Source organism: Melozone crissalis, unplaced genomic scaffold (genome assembly GCF_028551555.1).
Source record: "Melozone crissalis strain CALT ecotype California unplaced genomic scaffold, PUWL_Pcris_2 ptg000045l_1, whole genome shotgun sequence".
Classification (NCBI taxonomy): domain Eukaryota; kingdom Metazoa; phylum Chordata; class Aves; order Passeriformes; family Passerellidae; genus Melozone; species Melozone crissalis.
The window spans coordinates 20,553,864-20,575,918 of record NW_026535823.1 but is presented as its reverse complement, the minus strand read 5'-3'; positions in this window follow the sequence as shown (position 1 = coordinate 20,575,918).

The window sequence follows — 22,055 nt, the reverse complement described above, 5'->3', positions numbered from 1 at the left end:
CTGTCCACCTGCCTATAGTCCAGTGGTTATGGCACTCCCCAGAGAGACAAAAAAACCCCATGATATTGAAAGACTTCAGGGAAAAACAAGTATGGAAATAGGGTGGTTTGTATGTGAAGAATGCTAGCTCAAGCTAATGGTTTAGCAGAAAAGAGCTTCAAATGTACGTTGCAAGTGCAAAGTCCTGGAAATACCAATGATATCTGAATGTCCACAAGGAGCTTAACCTCTGGCCTAGAAGTAGGGTGTTTTTGCAGAATTTCCATTTGGGCTTGAGCACTTTTACAAGTTTAGGAAAACTTCCTGGAAACGATCTTTTGTTCCATCACACTGGCTGAAATAACTTCTCCTCCTGCTGCATTTCAGTGAAGGGAGTGACAGTGGTGTTATGGGGATTAGGACACCGTGCTGTGGGATTTGAGTTCCCATGCTCTTCCTCAGTAGCTTGTGTATCTGACTTCTGCATCTGACAGATTGCTGCAAGAAACAGAAAGCATTAATTTATGTTAACCAGGAGCTCTTGCAGCAGCTATAAATATTGTTTTAGATATAACAGATTATGCTGATCTACCATTACTTTTTAGAATAGGCTCCTTTTATCTGATGCAAATTACAAACGTGTTCTTTTCTCTCAGTACCAGAGACATACATACATAGCTTGATGAAAATGCACCCCATGGTAGATGGTATGAATTGATATGGAAGACTCATTGGAAGGTACTAATTATACAGTCTCCTTTTATTGATATGTCAGTGAAGCAGTAGTACATCCTTATAAAATGGGAAGAGAAAGCCTGCTACAGAAATAACTGAGCATTTCTCATGTGATCTACTGAAAAATAAGTCTGAATAAAATATAGTGAGAAAAGAAGTTCTATCTTGCAATAAATCACACTTTTTTTTTTTTAATTGTGAGGTTTCTTTTATGAATCTCTTAAGGTAGTTATATATTTTCATATAACAATTTGGAATATATCCATATCTATTGGAAGGTAGAATAAACTTAAAAGGAGTTTCCTATAAAAAAATTAATTTTGAGATTGTAAGTTGCACTGCTGCTCAGGTTCTGTGTATCACTTCACTAATACACTTCCTGTATTAGCAGTTCCTGATTGCTTTGGATGTTATATATCTCCATTATATATGTTACTATTTGGTTTCATGAACCATGATTTATCAAAATTGATGAAAGAGTGCATCTGGGCTGCAAGTGCAACAATGCAGTGATATCTATGTGAGATCATTTGGAAATGTGGGGTATAAAATAACTTTTGATTACTGCCAATTAAGTGTAATAGCTGATGGGGAATTGTCTTTTCCTTAGTTTACCAGCAATAAGGCTTCCCAGAGAGGTAACAATAGATCACAAATGGTTGGAAGCAGCTTTACATTTCCATGGTTATTGATGGTCCTTGACTGTCAGTACAGACAAGCTGGCTTTAACTTTTTTGGCACGATGTAAAAGTGAATAAATTTCTGCCACATTTTGTCTCCAGCATCAGTACTGTCTATTTCTGTTCTTAGTTCTATTTCTTCTTTTTTTTTTATCTTTCCTCTTATTAGGAAATGGCCTAATTACTAGTTTATCCTATTCCAAGATGGCATATAACTCAGGGGCTTGAATTACATTATCTATGAATATTCTTCATTTCCCCAAACGTCTTCTGATGAGCAATTTGGCTTTTAAGGTGCTCAGTAAACTGATATTATTTGCATATACATTAGTCTCTAAGCTCCTCATCTAGGGAACACCATTACTTGCATCACATGCCCACCACTTTAGACAGCACTTTGATTTTTAGACTTTAATTACACAGCATATATTTCAAAATGTTTCTACCATTAAAGAAAAATGTTAACAGATAATTGGGAGTAAAAAAAATATGCACAGAGAAAGACAATGTAAGGTTAGCATGTTTGTTGGCAAAAGTCTGTTCTCTGTCAGCAACAGCTGCAGTTTAATTAAACTCAACTGTTTGCAGGTGTTTGCAAGAGAAAATTGTATAGATATGCATGTACATACACAATGCAGCTGAAGAGATTTACCTTTGTAAAAAGTCATAAGCTCTAGCATGGAGGCATCTTTCTCTGTAGTCTTGTGATTAACGTTCAGGTTTCTTTCTGATATGTAAGGATGAGATATTATCAGGGAAAAATCCACAAGAAAGCACTGTAAAGCAATAAGGGAGGAACACCAGCTGTGCTCATAAATTTAAACAGTCAGGATATCTGAAAAGCATTCTCCTCCCTAAGACCGGTATTACAGTTAGGTGAGTTTAGTGCATCAGACAATACAAAAGGATTTAAGATGTCTCAAAGAAGGAAAAGTAAATACAAAAAAAGAGAAGACTTTTTAAAGATCAGAACAGCTTTAGATGTTGTGTGGATCAATAGTGGTCTCATCACAGGTAAAAGTTCACTATATAGCATATTGAGCTGCAAGTTCAAAATGTCAATAAGGTGTGCAAAATTTAAAACCAGGACATGTTGTAGGATAGTTCTACTTAACTTTTTGTTCTTGTGTTATAAATATTTCTGCTCAGCAGAGGTATTTGTGAAAGTTGACAAGAAACTAACACCACTAAATCATTTAAAGTTCATTTATTGCTCCCTGTCTAATGATCTAGTCCAACAAGGAATTCTATAAATATACATGTACCTACGGAGATTTATAACTAGGTCAGAGTGCTACTTCCACATCTATTACTAATTAATTAGGTGCAAATAGCAAAAATACCTCAATGACAAAATCTATAATTTCAAAATTCTTGTTTTACTGTGACTGTATCAGCAGCACTTGCAAGTGCTCAGTTAAAGCAGAAGATAGAAAACTGTCTGCAAGTGCTCAATTAAGAAAATTTAAAAGTAAAGGATTAATTCGTACAGACTGTACAACACTCTACACAATGTGCATTCATTTCTGATCTCCAAAAAATGTCTCTAACATTTAACTGAATAAAGCAGGTGATTAATGCTTGTGGTCATCCTGCAGTAATTCTATTAGACTGCCACAAATTTAACAGATTTTCCCATTAAGCAAATTATTATTAGTGTTAATTTGAACGGGAGGGAAATAATGGCTGCTCTTTTCTATTATAGTTCATTTAGTAACACATTTAATCATGGCAAAAATCAAACTTTTTTTTTATTGTTAAATTTAAGTTATGAAAGGGACAAATAGTAGGATACAGCAACATTCAAATTTATCTGAAACCTTTATAAGGTGTTATGAGCCCTATTTTCAGCCTGGGGATTCATAAGAAAGCCTTTATTGCCCATAAGAAATATAATGCCTACTTTAGACCTGTAAATGGACTGGTTGAGGACACCAAATTTTAACCAAGATTAGTTTTGAATGCTATGCTTTTTAATTTGTGTCAGAATTGAAAAACTGTGACCAAACTAGCTTACTTTTAGGTAAGCCAAGAGCATAGCTCAAATTTATGCTTGATGATATAATAAATTAATATTTTTAAAAACTAAAACACAGGATGTTTCTAGACACTTTCTAATAGAGAAACTTAAAATATTATTTTTTTCTAGTCAGAAATACCTATATATATAAATACACATACACATATAATTTGTGAGGAAGTGCAAATTTTTGTATTGCAGTTCTGTCCTCTAATCCTTTAAAAATACTCCATGTTTATGATTAGTGTATTTGTTGAGAGGATTAACTTTTAGGTATTCTTTTCTTTATAGTTCTGTGGCTTTAGCCGGACCCACAGATACTTTTGATTCCAATATTTAATGGCAATTAAATATTGGAATCAAAATATTCAAGTTAAATTACCATTAATATTTAATTTAATCCTTTTTTTTCTGGAAAGTGCAAGAACAGGTTATGACTAAATTTTAAAGTTTGGGTTTTAAATTTTTGGGTTGTTTTTCCAGTGTTAAAATATCACCACAACATCCAAGAAATACTGCTCATTTGATTTGAATTTTGTTCCAAATGTAATGGACAGAAGAGGTTTTGTGTTTATTAGTAAGTTAATGTCAGCACTTTGGTGTTTTTGATTGTGGGATAATTAAGCAATAATGTAGTGTGCAGAGCTTTTTTTAACAGGATAAAGTCATGATGAAGATGAGCAGAGTCAAGGGATTACAAGTTAAAGCAGAAAGCATTTTTCACCTAATTTGCATTCAAAAGAAGTTTGTTATAATGCAAATTAAATTATGTGAAAAAATAAATGAAAAGGCAACTTTTAAATAAAATTAATTCATATAAAGTTTGACTAAGGTGGCTATTAATTTTTACACATTTCTTATCTTTTATTTTACCAACTTCTCAACTGCAGTATTGTATCCAGTTCAGTAGGGAGTAACAAGGCAAAGAACAGGGAATACACTCAGGGCAGAGCTGTGTCTGTGTAGGGGATAACTTCTACCTTTTAATTCCAAATTAGCATTGAAAACAGTTCACTAGAGTCTCTTTTCTTTCTGCTTGGGAAAATTAAATCTTTCAATGCCTCTAACAACCCAGAACTTAGTGGAAAACTGATGTTTCAATTCAGGCTAAGTAAAATGAGTTGCTTAATGGAAAGTGGCACTTCCTAGTGTCTTGGTAGTGTTAAGAAATCATCTCTTCAGTAGGTGCTAGCCTGCTCAGAAGCAGTGGCATGATGGAAGAAAGCATTGTCTTCCACACTGGCTATTTTATAATGGCCAGTGCCTCTGACTCCAGTGCAGTGCAGCTCTGGAATTGCCATTTTCCACACATTTTCTGTACATTTGCTGTAAAAAAGACTGGGAAAAAAATCCATCTTACTTTAGAAGAAGGGGAAATGAATGAAGAGAACAAAATATCAGTGGTCTTAAAATCATGCATGTCCAGCACCTTAAAAGGGTGCTGCTATCAAGGAGGTGATTCAAGTTGCAGAGCCTGGTATGACTGCCCATGGTATGAGATAGAGCTCTTTAAGACTTGGTGGTGGCTTTGAGTACACTCCAAATCCAGATATTCAGTTTTTCAGTCAAAATTAAAAGAACTTCATTTGAAAACTTTATTTGGAAAGGTCCAAAGATATGTAGCTGCACCTATACAAAGAAAATTGTAAACTATTAGTAATCAGCCTGAAATGAGGAGATATATTTATTGCACTGAACTAAGGAAAATTTGATTTTGGTTTTCGAAATTGTTTTGACTATAGAAACACAGGTCAATGTTTCAAGTTGTCAGAAAAATATCATCCACAGCAGTCTGTATCTGATGGCTGAAGACAAGTTTTTTCAAGGTAAATTAAGGGAAAATTTTTGTCTTATCCTATGTTTTCAGTGCTGTCCCTCCTTATATTCAAAGGCAGTGAGCTCACTGCAAAGACAGAACACAAAAAAAGGCAGCAATTATTTCCCCTAAGGCTTACCTGGCAGGGAAATAATGAAATAAAATGAAACTAGAGACTGGTTGGTCTAGAGGAATGAGGAGCAGTAGGAAAGAGAACTTGAAGGCAGAAATGTCGTTCATGTGTGAGGATAGTGGGATCTCTTCCTTGTGCATGGTCCATTCTATTTTTCCCTTGCTCTGCCTCTGGAAAGACATCCAGGTAGTGCATTTTTTCCCATTTGGATCAGTCTTATCATTACAAACACACTGAAATGTGGCAGAAAATTATGCTATTTACAACTGCAATGGTTAAGAGCTTAGATGAAGTATGCAGAGATAGTCTAAAGAGACTTATTTTAGTACACAGAGATAGTCTAAAATGTAATATATTGAAAAAAATACATTTTCAAATTAAACCAATGATGGAACCAAGGCTGGTTTAGGATGTGAAATAACTTTTTATTGTACCTAGAAAGTTTTTTTTAAGGTCTAGAATCACCTGAGAAAGCTGCAAACTGCTTTAATAATTGAAACATTCTGACTTGGATTTATGATCTGTTTACCAAGCCAGCTTCTCAGCTGTAATTTTCTGCATGATTCAATCGAATTTAGAAAAACACCTCTTTGTGAGGTATTCTATGCATTTGCATTCATACTGTCAGTGACTAATTCAGAAGTGTGTGTTTTGTACAAAGCTGGGTTCCACACGTTAAAGAAGTGAGCACCATTTGCTCTCTCAGATCAGCAACGTGATCCATCATCCCACGCATCTTTTCCAGAGCTGTGTCTCAAGTGATGACTTATTGCTGGTTTGCAAAGAGATGTGAATGGCACAGAAAATGTAATTTACTTTTCCCTCTTGGACTGAATTTATTGTTTACTAATTGGAATGTCACATGCGATGAATTATTCAGCATAAAGGAGGGTCAAAAGGAATGTTGGTAATGAAAAGCAAGCACATACACACACACACACACACACATATTAACTCTGGGTGCATCTGAGTGTGTCTGTGTGTAAGAGTATGAATGTGTAAGAGAGTGTCAGAGCATGTGCAAGAGTGTGTGTGAGTGTGTAAGAGTGTGGGAGGTTGTACGAGAGAAACTGAGGCAGACTAAAGAACAAGAAACAGAAAGCATCAAGCTGAGGGAAGGAAACACTGGATACTTGTACTGTTCACAACAGTATGGAGAATGTTCTCACATCCACTTTTAAATTATATATCAAGAACATATGCTGAATAGTTCTCTGTTTCTTCTCCCATCTCTAAATGTCTACATAGTGCTGATTCACTGCTGGAGAAAAGCCATCTTGTCTTGCAGGAGGAGCTATTGTACTATGTTAAAATTGAAGCCTATTCCTGTATTCTGAAATAAAACCATATCCCATTGTGTAACTGCCATGCTTAGCTGTGCCAAAGATTTGGCTAAAGGCCTTGGAAACTGGTAATCAGGTATGTAATGTAAACTTTTTAACTAAATAGGCCTAGTGTATCTAAATGAAGCATTTTTTCCTATGTTTTCGTTTTCTGTTGTAAGATTGAAAAAATGTACTAAGGTCCAGTTATCAATGGTTCGCTTACAAATTGGATGTGCAGTTTTGTTCAATATTTTAATTTATGACACAGGAGATTGCAGCTAACTAGTGGCATTGAAGAAAATTAAAATATGTATGGTTTAAAATTCAAAGCTACATAGACAAGTTGAAAAAATGGTCTAAAAGAAATGAAACAGAAGAGCAATGGGGACAGGCACAGTACTGTAAACTTGGGCAAGAATGAAGAACAATGAATTATGAAAAATACATGCAGGAAAAAACCACTAAGGTTTATAATTTATCACTGTTGAATATCAGACAAAATGTGATGCTGTATCAAAGATGATATCTCATACTTGGCATTTAAAAATAGCAGCAGATGCCAAATCAATAAAAGTTTTTTTTCTTTTTCCAAAGAGGTGTGCAGGTTGCATGCACTATTTTAAATCGAGTTTGACTTTTTATTTTTCACATGGTGACTGCTCTTCCCATTGTCCATTTTCTACTCCTCATGGCTCTTATCCCTACAGTCCGGTGGAACTAGGCACAGATTTTGACAAATAGTTCTGCTGAACCAAACCAAACCAAACCAAACCAAACCAAACCAAACCAATCAATGGAGTTTTCAGCAGAGTTGTTAACTGGGACTTCACCTGTAGGATGCTCAAGGTAGTGCACCAGCTGCACTTGGAAACAGGATCATCTCAGCTGGAGTACTGTGGCCAGTTCAAGGAACTGAAGAAGAGAGAAACAAAAAACCCAGAGTCATTATGAACAGCTGAAAAACTTTGTTAAAGGATATACACAATGGCCCTCAGGCATGGAAAAAGCCCTTGTGCAAAAAAAAAAATGTATAAACTGTTCAACTGCTTAGACAATAAAATAGAAAGTAATGGACTTGAACTGCAGCAATGTACATTTAAGTTAGATGTTAGGAAGAACTTCCAAATGGTAGATGTTCACTTAATTGTAAGAAACAAACAGTAAGAAATCTTCCCAATATTGAGTCAATTCTACTGTAATACTGTAGCAGGAAATTAGATGAAAAAGCATCTTCTGATATCACAAGGTCAGCCTCCTAAAAATGCCTTGAAGAACTGCCCTGTCCTAAAAACAAACATAACCAAAAAAACCAATAATCACTTTGATAGCTTAGATTAATTGATTAAAAAAAATCTGTTACTGACAATAATGGAAAAGGCTGTGGTTCACAAAAATATTCAGAAAAATCCATTTCAAATACATTGTCTCATTCTCTAGTCTAAGAATAAATTCTGCAAGATTAGAGATGACATACAATATAATTAATACATAAGAAAGAGGATAAATTCTAGCTTTCAGTTATGGAATCATAATCAATGCATTAGTGTGCAAATCCCAGTATGTTAAAAAGCATAGTTTAAACTACTTAGGGATTATTCTAGCTAAAATGTACATGAAAAATGTAAATCATCATTAAAACATTTATTCCCTACTTCACTAAACATGCAGTTTACTGGTTTTTATTTTAATTACTTTTTAATAAAATTTAATCACCCTGAAAGATGCTATATTGATATCGGAAGAGAAAGAAGATCTCTGTTTATCTACAAAAAAAATGCAGGACAGGAAGGAGAAAAATACTTTTCAATGTCTCAATCTGATTTAGGAGATTACTTTGAAATTGTCTTTGCTGAGACTGGAAGCAAAGAGGATGGTGCTTCTTGATTTGGGTTTACAGATTCTAACCAACAGCCACATGGCCTAAAATCAAAGCATTTTATGAAATTTCATGACCTATCATTTTTGAATTATATTGTATTCAGAAAACACCAAGGAGAGAAAATTATAATTATTTAATTTTAATGGGTAGTGAAATGATTTTATTTACTTTATTTTTCTTTTTTTTCATTTACTATTTCTCCACTGACAGGAGTGGTAGTCATCGTTTAATATCCTCTGCATGCTTTTCAGCCTTATGTTCAGGTTTAGCACCAAAATAAGATGAAAGATAGCTAAATGCTGTGGAACAAATCTACAGCAAATGTCAATCATCACAGTGATTTTACATCAATTTCATACTTGAACTATGCATAAGGAACTGAAACCTCACTACAAATCTTCTTATATATTTAATATTTCAAGACAGAATATAATTTAAGTTGTTTGACTTTCAGCTCACAAAATCGCAGAATCATAAATATTAAAAGTGTTATAAATATTGATTTTAAAATATTTGGTTTTCTGTAAATATAATAGATGTTGTATATTTTTCAGTAAAACATCTGTTAAAAGATGACGATCTTCTGTTCAAAGCTTTTGAATATATGTTACAGGAAGGGATTTTTATGTAGACACGTCTCTGTTCAGGGAAGCTGGTATCAGTTTTTAGTCTTGAGCAAATCTATAAGTTGTATAGCAGAATAAAAGCATCTAAGCAAGATATATCTTCTGTTTGTTTTCATTCAATCCTCATAGTTTCTCTAGTTTTAATAGAAAAACTTTAACATGTTTGAAACTGCCTGTGATTTTCAAAGTAGTAATCAAATTCACTACTTGAATTCCCACTCCTTACAAAGGCTAGTGTTAGCAAGTGATAGAAAAAGACTTTTCTGTTTATCGTAAAGAAGTTTGTGTTAAGGCTGAATCTACACTGGTTTTACTAGTGTTAACTGTAGAAAGTGCTTCAATGAAATAGAGACAACCATTTTTAAAACAAAGATATTGCATATTTTATAGCATGGGTGGGTACATGAAGGCACATAAATATTTTTAATAGTGACTGCATTTGGAATTAACAAGGAAAGATAAGCTCTTAACAAGAGAAACCATACTTGGTTCCCACACCTGTGGTCCGTGTATTTATGTTGACTGCCCATGTAAGAATGAAAAAAATATGAAAAAAAAAATGGAAGTAGAAAAGCTATCACTATTATGTTGTTCATGTGGAGACTAGAATCAAAAATTGACATGGTACCACCTGTGCTGAGGTCTGTCTAAAATGTGGATACTAGTAGTGAACAAAGAAGTTGTGTCTATTCTTATTGTCCTGCTTATCTACAGGATTACCTTGATTGACAGAAACATGTGACAATGAAAATGCCTCAAGTTTTCCTGATTGCTTTTCCCCTCTTCTTTTGTCAGTAAGAGTTTGATGAACAAGATAAGACATCAAAACTGAAAACTCTGGTAAAGCTACTTTTCTAGTCACAATAAAACCAGTTTATTACATACTCTACAAAATTAATCCAACTGGAAGCACAGCATTTATTACTGGTGATATCTTCTGAGGACATGTGCACATGACAAATTTGATTAAAAAAGGTTTGTTGGTAAATATATGCTGAGAACTGATTGTGTGGTATCTGAGAGCAAGGCACAACACCACAAGAGTATAAATAAGATTAAGTGGAAGTTCCAAGCGAAAAACTACACAGAGTAATTGATTATATATATATAAAAAATGGAGATATTTGCTTGCTGAATTTATTTTGCAACAACCTAGTGTTTTCTCTTTCTAAGTAAAGGATAATCAATGGCCATGAAGAGGAACTGGATCTAATTAATAAAATGACTACTCCATTTCCCAAACATTCAACCTTGGAAAGCAATGTGCTATTGATAAATGTGAAATGTGTTCAGGTCTGCTGATCAATTCTCTCTTTTAGGTACTTAAAAGTGCTTTATGTTCCTTAGCTTAAATTAACTTTGCCCATCCAAATTGGATGAGTTGTTTAATATGGTTATATAGTGCTTTCTGAATTACTATGTTTGTATGCAAATAGTCATTGGACTCCATTCCAAAGAGATTATTAGCAAAGCTTGTGTCACTTGCACAGACACAGTTTCTTGGAAATAACCAGGAACCTAGAGAGATACTTTATCTTCTCTTAAAAATAATTTATATTGCTGAAATTATTGTTACTTTTCTATATAGCCTGTTGTTTAAATAACTCCAGTGTTGAATGTAATTGAAGTGACACATTGCAACTAGAAGAGTTAAAACCAGCAGACTGTACTGATGGGGAAAAAAATAGTTTGACACTTGGGCAGGGTTTGCTTTCCTGGTTTGTTCTGGTTTGGGGTTTTGGGGGGCTTTTTGGTTTTTTTGGGGTTTTTTTTTTTGGTTTTTTTTTTGTTTTTTTGTTTTGTTTTGGGTTTTTTTGTTGTTGTTTTTTGTTTTTTTTTGTTTTTGTTTTGTTTTGTTTTGTTTTGTTTTAAGGGGAGAATGGATTAAGGTCTGGACAACTGAGCTGCTGTGTTAATTCACTGACTGATTGCCTGTATCCACTACTCATTTGTGCTGCACCACATCACTCCAGTACTGGCAAAGCAGAACACTGTGCACAGAGCTTGTGCTGGACTGAGCCCTGGAACAGGTTTCCCAGAGAGGTTGTGAATCTCCCTCACTGGAGAGATCCCAGGGCCATCTGGATGCAATCCTGTGCCATGTGCTCTGGGCTGACCCTGCCTGAGCAAAAGGCAGGGCCATAATACCCATTGTTACCCCTTTTAGCCTGACCCATTCTGTGATTCTGTGAAATTATATCTCCAAAAGAAAGGTTTGGTTTTTTTCAGTGCATATGTTTATATACATATATTAACTATTTGCAGCATTAGCATCTGCCAAAAGATGTTCTGATAGTAATGGCAAGGTCTGGAGAACAGAGAATAGCCAGTGAATGATTTATATCACATTAAAGCAGCATGACATTTGGAAGCAAAAGTTTTTAGTGGGAAACTGTGAGTAGTGAAATAAGCCTGATGTCCAGGGGTAGAAATATCATATCAATTTCCTTCACTTCTTACTGAGAGCAGCTTTTATCTCAACATCCTTTTTTCTCTGATGGTCAGATATCTTCATATCTGTTTTGAGTTACTGCAGCTATTATTGATGGTACCTGTGACATCTTGGACAAAATAAAAGTTGGATGGAAATAGTTAATAGTATATAATTAAATTGCAGTTGGATTAAGATGTGATTTTATGGGCATATGGCATTGGATTTCAGGAGTTTAATGCAATTTTTGTGTTACAAGTTTAAGTTTAGTAAAAGGTTCTCTGCAGCTGCTCTGAGCTTCTCAAGTATTTGTATTTTTATAATCAAAATAAATAGATCACCACATAATAGTTACAAGCAGAAGATGGGCTAACAGTAGAAAGCTTAAGTGCTGTTTTATAACCATGTTAATAGAGCTCAGTAAGTTTCTGATATATTGAAATATTTCTCCTCAGTGAAACTCACTGGTCAACATCTATCAGAAATTAGAGTATCTCCATTCAAAATCCTGTGTCATCCCCTTTTTATATCAGATTTTTCCTACTCTGAAAGATTCTGCCATCAACATCAGGGACTGATAAGAAGTCGGTTCAGCTGCCACATCCTCTCTGTATCTCTGTGCACAAGAGACTCACCTAATCTCTCTCTCATGCATCAGCTGTGTTTTTTGGGGGTGATCCAGAGTTTTTTATTAAATTATCACTTCAATCTGGTTCTGGAAAATAGTTTCCATACTACTTATTTATAATTTATACTTAATTATTCACACAGCATCACTTCCAAACAAGTACTTGAACTTAAGATAGTACCATTGCTTGAAGTAGTTTGTTTAATTTAGTAACAGCCACAACAAAGGGAAAATATGTTTGGGATTCCTGATTGATATTGTACAAAACGAGCTGTCATTTTTATTATACACCTTAATGTTTGTAGGTTAGCAGAGTGATCTCAAGGTTCTCACTAAAGAAAAACAGTCTCTTCAAAAACCTGCTTTGTTCATGGTGTGTAGCTGGTTGGACATTTGGGTGGTTTAAAAGAAGTCTATTTAATTTTCCAGATGCAACTATATACAGAAACACTATTCATCAAAGCTTCCCTGGGTGGTCAGGCTACAGTCATAAATATAGAGCTACCGCTTCTAATAAGAGATAGAGGAAAATCTTCTCCCTTGCCCCACAGTGCACACCAGGCAACAGAGCAAGGCTACTTTTCTTATTTGCCCATTTTTGACACCAAATTCTGCTCTGTATTGATTAAATGACCAGACCAACAGCAAATAAGGACTCAAGATCAGAAGTATCCATGCAGAGAGGAAAAAAGTAAAAAGAATCAAGTTATCTATGCAAGACTTTAAATCCTAAACCCCTTAATTGCTAGGAGGCCTCACAACATAGATATTTCTCAGTCCACCCTCCAGGAGATGAACTGCTGCCAACTTATCCTTAATTATCTGGATCACACAGTTTGCTGCAGTGTATGTCCTTGAGCTACTCTGAGATATTGAGACATAATAAGCTTTACTGTAACAGGTGTTAGGAAGGTGGTGCTTCTTCCCTGGAATGGAGAACAATCTTTTTATCTGCTGACCAGGAAATATAAGTGGAACATCTGCAACCTAACAGCTGTTGAATGTCACTTTGGCTAGATCAAGGGCTTAAAATGTGCTTCAGTAATCTGCTGCAGCTCTTACTTTTAGAAAGTATATCTGCGCTGACAGTTTTTCCACCAACATACTCCCAATACGTGTTAAAATGATAAACAAACTAGCCTAAAATCAAGGTGGTAATGGAATATACTGGAAAGCTCAAAGATATTTCAAGTTGAAATGATACTTGCATAAGCCTTCAGTATAATTAATGACTTTGGAGGAAAAGTTTCTCCCAAACCCATAAAGCTGTCTTGTTTAATGCCTTTGTGATGCACCTCACTAATACAGAGTTGTTGAGGTGTTGCCTGTTTGAGCTGTATAAAATCCATAGTTTTGTGATAACCATGAGTGTATTACATTTACCCTTTGAAGTTTTAAGTGCTGTCTTGCCAGGGGATAATAGACATTCAATTTTCACTCTTCATATAGAACTCAGTAAAATAGTTGGCAAAATCAGTGGGGGGCTTCTGTTGATTTAATTGCTCTTGTTTTAAGATCAAAATAAACTATATGCAGCAACTAAGCCATCAGATTACCAATAATTACTTTTTCTGTAATTATTTGAAGGATAACTCCTTTGTATGACATACATTAATTTTATCTGTTTCCTAAACGATCTTTTGCTGTTTAAAAGTGATTAGAAATCTATTTACCAATGCAACCATGAGGGAATGGCATCTTCTGAAGAAGAAACATTGCTAGGCTGTACTGGGAAATAATTTCACAGTTTAAAATAGAATGCAGTCACAGGAAAGCAAGAGAAAAAAAGTACAATACATCAATCGAGAAAATAATTTCTATCATGTAGTGAGAAAGCATGACTTAGAAAAAGAGGTATTTATTTTTTAATAGTGAATTTCTTGCTCTGGTTTGTCTCATAGCCCTTAATGCAGACTCATATTGTCTTTTCTCATCTAATTTTTGCATGCATCTCATATATATTGGCAAAGGTACTGATAAGACTTTCATCTATTGAATTAATATTTGTCTCGAATATTTTCAGATATTTTAACTGAAATAGCATGTCAAACTTTTGCAGTAGTTAAGCTTTGAATATTTCTGTCATATCATATAAAACAAGAAAATTTACATGCTAAAATATAAAATTAAGTAATAAATTGAGTGTGTACTACTAAATTATTAGTTTTGGGGCAGTAAGATTCACAACTGTTTAAGGATTTAAAAGCATGAAAAACATTCAGTGAAAGTTTGATTAAACATTTTTTCTTTTAAAAAGCTAACAAAAAAAAAGGAACCATTTAATATTGCCTTTTAATTTCTCCAAATCACAAAAGAAAACATAGTTTGCTATTTTCTACAGGAAATAAATAAGTAAACACATACATTTTTAATGTTTTTGAGTTTTTATAAACCAGAAATATTTACAGTGCCAGAGAGCTTCTATTCAATGAAGTATTATATTAGGTTAGGTTTCAAGAACTGAAAACCAAAGGAAATAACAAAAAAAAAAGTCAGTTTGAGACTGCAAAAAAATGAAAACCAAAAACATTGTGTTCCAGATATAATTCCTAAAATTATATAGACAATGTGCGCACAAGAAAATATATACCTTAGCCAAAGGAAGACAAAGAAAATAAAATGAATGTTGGTGAAAAGGGCAGGAAAAAGGGAAAATGAGCTGGTGGCAATTGTGAGCATAGAAGGTACTTGCCTGAGAAATCTGATTGCTGGAATAGATAAGATTTCCAGATTAGAGAATGAGGGAAACATTGCAAACATAATGTAAATAATGGAATGCAGTATTTTACAAATTTCTACATTCAAAATTAATCTAAACTATCTCAGTTGAAAGATTTGCATTAATTTTAAATGGACTGAAGAACTAAACAAAGAGCTGTAATTGAATGAATGTAAGATGGTGAATTAAAAGGAAATATCTCGCTTGGAACTCTGAAAATAGGTGGTGACTCCTGCCTTAACTAACTTCTTCAATGGTCTAAAAGAATAAATATGTGGCATATAAATGGCTTTTGCTCTTTATGCTAAAAGACATTAAAATACAAACTTACATAAGGATGGAGGGAAAAACAGGAAGGTAAATCATGAAACATTAAATATATAGGAAAGAAGTCTATAGAAAATCATTAACCTGAGAAGAATACATGCCAAAATACATTTGCAAAAGAAAACATGATTGAAATAGTGATTTAAAGGGGAAGACAAACCTTAGAAAGCATGTAGAGCCAAGCACACAGCTATATGGAAATTCAAACAAAGTATGCACTTGAACAATGGTTCTCTCCAGTGCAAGTGACAACTGCTATGGACAGACATACTCATAAGAGTTTAGGTCTCCAGAGGATTTTCAAAGATCTTTTTGTTGTTCCAGCTTTTACTTTCACAGACTATGAGCTAACCAAGAGCAGTGTGTCTGGTCGCAGGACGGGAGACCATCTTTCAAGTTTTGCATTTTATTAAGGGTTGTTTTACCCCCTTAATCTGTAGAATTATTTTGTCCTCCTTTAAATCCCTCCACAGAATCTGCTCTGTTTACACTCTTCTCCTGGGGCAACTCCTGCTAACCAGATCTTTCCTATTTATTGCTCATGTTTGCTACATCTTTTGTAAAGTTTCTTATCTAATGCTGTCCATGGCAGTTTCATCATCTTTTACTTTTCCACTTCTTTCACCCTGAACCTCTGAGTCTTTCCCCTTATACTTATATCCTTAGAATAACAATTTTCAATCCCTTGAAAGGATTTTACTCTTTAGAGATGCTTCTTATGTAAAGCCTTTGAACTTTATGATGGTCCTGTAAGCCACAAATGTTGCAAGCAGAACAATCATTTCATTTGAATTTCACAGAGAAAAGACACTAGGGCAAAGAGAAGAAAGCAATTTCTCATTTGTGTGGAAGGAAAACAAAACCTCTGAACTATAATGAAGGAAAAATATGCAAAATTAAATGGTAAAATTACAGACAAAATTCTCAGCAGAAGAATAGAACAGGAAAAAGAAGATGTCCTACCAAGGCATTCATTCGTTGATGCAGGGATTCAACGGGCAAAAACTTCCTCAGCCAACACTGACTCTGCCAAGTGGGATTGCTGGGAAAGGGAGGTTGTTCCTTTTTTTGAAAACTGCAGCCAATTTTCCTGCATAACACGACTCAGCCTTCACAATTAGTTTTCAACTGTATTGTGATGGATTGCTTCTATAAATTACAAGACACTGTTCTCACTATAAGTACAAAACCTTAGAATTGTGTGGATACAGTAGCTTTGCAATTTTGCATTTCAGACATCAATATACAGGCAATATTTGTAATATTTTCAAGTGAAATAAGGAATACAATGAAATTACCTAAACTCAGGCTGGATCTTTGCAGATTACCTGAACTTAATAAAATGTAGGTCAAGAAAAGTTTGATTTATATATCTTTATTTTATTTTATTTCCTGCATGGCTTATTGTGATTCAGGAGCTCCAGCTTTGTGAGAGTCCTTAATAACTCCTCATGCAAAACAAATTACATGATCTTCACTCAGTGTTTCTTGTTATTTATTTTATATTTTACAATATATCACATCTTCCTAAAATGGAAACTTTGTGATTGATTTTCTCTAATTGATCACAGAATAACTTTTGGTGTTTCGGGCCTTAAATGCTGCAAAGTATATCAATTAATAGCCTGTGGCCTCCTGCCTGAAAACATACCTGAGGCATGTGTTAATGGACCAATAAAACATGGCCTGTCATACCTTCATGTTATATTCCCATTCCATGTGAACAAGCCTGCTTCCAGAGTTTGCCACAGGCAATCTGGTATTTCAACTCTGTGTCTGTTTTAATCTCTGATAGATTTTATCCACTTTCTGTCATATCCTGAACACTCGCATTACGAAGTAGATTTTTTCATGTTCATTAATGCTTTTCTTTAGTTCTGTCTGGTTTTGAGGAGTCTCTGTAATCTGAATCTTTCAAACAGGGTCCATTTATAAAAAAAATCACATGCTCCTCACCATTACCTAGAAAAGTTAAAAAATCACTTTCTTTATTTCACTGAAATTTTGCAAATATATCACCTAGTCACAGTTTAGACAGTTCTGCAGTTCAGCCTATGCAGTTTCAAGGTATGAGAAATATCTGCTTAATAATTATGGCTCATCTCGTGACATCAGCTCACATTGTCACCTATAAAAATTATTACTTCTGCTACAACCCATCCACCCCAAAGGTGGGGTAACTGAGGTTCTTGTTAATAGATACTTTGGGAGATTAGAGAGAAACACTAAATGAACACTGTTTATGTATGCATATATATATGTATATGTATATGTATATGTATATATGTATGTATATGTATATACATATATATACATATATATGTATGTATATGTATATGCATATGCATATGTATATGTATATATGGTACAATTCTGGATCCAATAGAACCCCAAAATATCTTATAATTCTCCATCTATAGGACATGCTGAAGAATGACATTTTAAAGATTGCAATTTAGAAATTCTAGAGGATTGCCCCAAAACATACTCTGCAATATCATCCAAATGAAAAACACCTAATATTTTACTCCTACTTTTTTCTGGTCTATGAGTCACACACCTCCAGGTGGAAAATGCAGAAATAAAATCAATCACTTCCCCAAAGGCATTTTGACTGTGGATTTTCTGAGCTGATTTTAACCTACTAATTTATTTTATTTATTCATTAGCAGCGTCTATGAAAAATTTTATTTGTCAATGCCATATAGTGAACACCTTCTGATTATTATCTCTTGATTTTTAAGATGGACTTAAGACTCAGATATTGTTCCAGTAATCCATGGGGAGGTGAGCAGAGCTAGCCTGGCAGGACTGGTCCCCAAACCAGTGTCCCTGAGCACCTCAGACAAGTTGAGGTCAGTGTTTTGCTCCCAGCAGGTTCTCCCCTTGTGCTGGGGTCAGGCTGCTGCTGCCTGGAACTGTGGGCTGCTGTGGAGGAGACCCTCGAGCCCATGTCCCTGCCTCTTCTGCTTCCCCACACTCAGAGTTAATGTACTAACCCTGGAGTCAAACTCAGAGAAATTCCCATTACCTTCAGAAGTAATGGATGGTCACATTTTAAGCACCAGCCTTGCAGAGAGCCAAATATTTTCTCATTCTAGTCTTTACCTTTCAGTTTCTCACACAGCAATGAAAGCTGTTTTCCATAGAATAGCAATTTTTTCACCCTAGGAATTATTCTGCTTCTGTTTGTATTGGCAAGTGGGCATAAAATATAAAGTGAATTATTTGGCATAAAAGAAATCTATAAAAATTGCTCATAATTATTACCATTACTCCAGTCCAGAACTCCTTATTCACATAAACCTGACACTGCTGTTGTAGCTGATTTTCCTTGAAAACAGAACTTAGAAAAACTCGCCCACATCGAGCAAGTTGTGTGAGATTTAAGGAGGCAAAAACCATTGTGAATATTTATGCTTAGGCTGAAACAGTATTAAGTATATTAGTGTCAGAACAAAATAAATTGATCCCAAGGCTTGAAAAGTGTATCCAACACTGCAGTCCTGTCCTTGTCACGTTTTCTGACCAAAGCACTCCAGTGCTGTCTGTGTAAGGTGAAGCCTGGGCTGGCTGAGACTGACATTCAGTGTCCTCCTTCCCTTTTTTTGTCAGCTTCAGAACAGAACACAAGAAGTTATACAAACATGATGTGTATTTCCAATTCAAGGCAATGACTTGAATTTTGAGTCATTGTAATGACCTTCTTCTCTTATTAGGAGGTATATTTCCTCACACATCTTTTATTAAGGGATTATTCAGCAAGTCTTATAATAAAGTTAGCTGAAAGTCCCTAGCATGTGTCATTTTTCAGTACTGTTTACAAAAAATGTCTGTTGTACAGAAATAGCGTGTTTGGTCTAGTAAATATTTATTCAACAAATATTCCCATGATGGTAAATGTAAAGATTATCAAAAGGCCCATGGCAGAAAAGTTCCTCTGACTTCAGGTAACTCATGATTTATGGCATTGTTACTTCCCATCGTTGAGGAAATGAGCCTTGCAACTGACTAATGTTTCTTTTTATTTTGTTTGCAGGAAGCATTTATAACTTCCTCCTGGGATTTTTTTAGAGCTACATTGTATGATATTCCCAAACTATTTTTTCACTATTGTTTGATTTTAATTATAGTTGAACAGAAGTAAAATCTTGGGAATACTTCTAATTTGCTTAACTCCTTCCTGCTATGTCTTGATAAAATTTATCCTAATTGATTATTGAAAGGAATGGGTGTATTTAAAATCCAAGAGCTCTCAAGGACAGCTACTCTTTGTCTGTGTAACTTTCATAAAGACCAAGCCATGCAGCACATGTGACCAGACTGGGGAGACTGCCTGATGCTCAGAGACCTTTAGCACCGGCTAAAAACGCCTCGGGAGCAGAGGGAAACCCAGGGGGTTTTCTTGATGGACTTTATCCCATGTCACTCTGCTGATGGCACAGAGGGGAGACTGTGGTCACCCAGAGCACAGTAAATTCACTCTCCAGCTGCCACATATCTGGCCCCTCTGGCCTCAGGAACTCCGGGCTCTGCGCTGCTTCCAAAGCTCCTGGCTGCTCCCAGCTGTCTGTCAGCACTGCCCCAGCCATGCCTGAGCTGATGAGCAGCTCCTGCACAGATGCCTCTGGGACTACTAAAAAGGAGGAGGAAAGATTTTTATATCTTTCCTCAGAAAATAGGAGATCTAATCTATATTAACTAATGAGCACATTCCCACTGGTGCAGGTGGGTGGACTAAATTGCCACACAAGACGATGGGGCAGTCAGGTAATGAACATACATTCTTTAAACTGCTTTTATATCCATTGATGGTGTGAGAATCAGTTCTGCCTTAATTTATGGATTGTCTGAGTTGGAAATGAAAGTCTAGTAATTCTTTTGTGATGATTAGCAGCCTCAGAGAATTCTTCAACAAGGGAGAAATGCTGGTTGTTTATGGGGTCAGTCAGAAGGCACCCACCCAGCCCTGCCTTTCCTAGCAGGGCTTTCAGCTACATTCAGTCATTTGTTATCTTGCATTGATAAAGTTAATGCAGAGAATCAAAGCCAAGCTTATATCACCAGTAAATATTATGATCACATACATCTGCAGAGCACACAAACTCTGTCCTCACTTAACTAGAGCTTTTAGAAAACCTAAACACAGTACTTGATTTATGAACACAGTATGACATGTTTTGTCTATTGATGAAATGAAAAGCATTCATTTCAATAAGTTTGAAATAAATTATTAAACCAAAAATTATTTTTAGCTGAGGTCATGATTCTTAATGATACCTAGCTCTTTGATAGCTATCTTTGTTCATAAATTTCAAAGTATTTCATTAAGATGGCTGAAATTATTAGAATTTGTCTTGTGACAGGGAAACAGAGTCACCCAGTGAGTTACACCTCCTTTTTTATTACTCAGTGAAGCAGTGATAGTCTCCATTCTTCCACCTTCACTGAAAATTTGCCCAGACCAGCTTGCTACAATCTGTAACACGTTGCCTCCAAACATTTCATAAGTGATTTTTTTTGTAATTTAAATACCCTGCCTAAATATTCATCTTCATTTTCTTAGCATTTTTAGGCATTTTTGACAAAATTACTCTACAAATTGCAGAAGCTTGTCTTCTTGTGACTTTCACTGCTCTTGGCACCAAATCCAGACTTTCTCCAGCCTCTCACATGGTATGGGAGGGTCTCTCTGTTCAAGTAGAAACACTGCCCCACTTCATGTCATCCATGCCTCTATCAGTTACTCTGAAACTTTTTTGTTCCACTGTGACCATATTTCTTAGGACCTTAGAACTCTCAGGTTTTGACATTCACAAATAATTTGCATTTATTTGTTTGTTTTGCTCTCCTATTTATGAATATTTAGCTTTTCAACATCCTGTGAACACACTCTCCTTTGAATGCACCTGCCTGAGTAATGGTCATCACCAGAGTTTCACAATCCTTCACCATCTCTTGTCAGGGAGATATGTAAATAGCCCTAAAAAGCTTCACATACCCTGAGGTACACACTCATTCAGCAATTCTAAAATTCTATGAAAATTTTAATCCATAGTCATCACACTGTACAGTAATGTGCCATGATGCTTTTACTGTTGTGGTATATCTTGATTAATGCAGCCTTTTTAAAGAAATCTTACCTGGATGTCTAGATTATCCTAGAGAGAATCACTTGACTCACACTCCTTATTTACAAACCACCTCAGTGATCGTCTTGGTAGCAAACAGCTGCTTTCCTTTAAGCTTTTGACTAATTATTGGTAAAATTACATCTGTATCATACCAGAGTGAGAAAACACAGAGTATTTTCACTGTTTATGGGACAAATTTTCAAGATTCATTTCAAGAAAGAGATATAGTCTTATCTATGTGAAAGACCTTTGTGATTTGTGGCAAAACAAAAATCTTCCTGCTCTTCAAAGATTCCTATCTAAATTTTCACTCTATGGATACATAGGTACAATTTTTTAGTCTGCTAAAGGAATTTCAATTCAGACTTTTTTTAAATCAAAACTAGATTTTGACTTGATAAGTAATTTCAGTTTTGGAAAAAAAATTACATGCTTTAGACCTATTTAACCTCCAACTATATAGAATCTTGGTGCTTTGCCTGGGTTTTGCCAAATTTTGTTCTATTGTTCAATTTCCAGCTAATTTTTAGTCTTCTTTACTGAGAACAATATTGATTTTTTCAAAGCTGAAAATTTTCTTCTCTGAAGCAGCTCCAGGATGAGATCTTTCTCTTACTCTAAAG